We start from the raw sequence: 899 nt of genomic DNA on the forward strand, positions 1-899 counted from the left end.
ACACACACACACACACATACACAATTTGTAAAATTTGTATTTCCTGTTGTTATTATTATTAGTAGTAGTAATATCATTATTATTATCATTATTATTATTATTATTCGGGTTGGGGCTGCAGCCTGTTCAAAGGTCACTGGGTGGGAGGCGGAGTACAAACTGAACAGACCTCCAGTGTTGGGAAAGTGTAGTGACACGGACAATGGAAGGAGTCAAATTATAACACTTTACTGTTGTGAAATACACAACCAAACACAGCAGATTCAGAATGTGCAACAGTCAATCAATAAAGGTGTCGTGTGGGCAGGCTCGACGATAGGAGACGCCCGTCTGGAAACGAACCGGAACCACACGATTTCCACCACCACCGAACCCGAGGAATACTGGAGCCGCCAAGTCCCGGAGTCCCCAGGTGGCCACCTTCACGGCGTGTCGGATCTGGTACTGCTGGCAAAAAGCAAAAGACAGTCAAAGGGTGGGTGTGTGAACACCCAGTAACAATCCTGGAGGGAATTACACCTCCACCTCTCACTCAACACGTTGCAGCGGTCTCAGAAGAAAAAGAGCGCCCTCTTGCACAGCCTCCACAAAAACGACCGGTCCTCCTGCAAACACAACATAATAACAGATTTACAAATCTCACAAAAAGGCTGAGCGTATTACCTCTGATAGAAGATGATATCTCGGCAGTGTGGTGGAGGTGTCTTCCTGCTTTTATACCAGATCTGGATGATTAGTGACAGCTGTCACGGATGATGGGTGACAGCTGTCACCACGGCTTGTTCCTGAGGCGGCAGCGCCCTCTCGTGCCTGAAGCCCGCACTTCAGGCAGGGCGCCCTTTGGTGGTGGGCCAGCAGTACCTCCTCTTCAGCGGCCCACACAACATCCAGTCTATGAC

This window comes from Thalassophryne amazonica, chromosome 11 (genome assembly GCF_902500255.1).
Source record: "Thalassophryne amazonica chromosome 11, fThaAma1.1, whole genome shotgun sequence".
NCBI lineage: Eukaryota > Metazoa > Chordata > Actinopteri > Batrachoidiformes > Batrachoididae > Thalassophryne > Thalassophryne amazonica.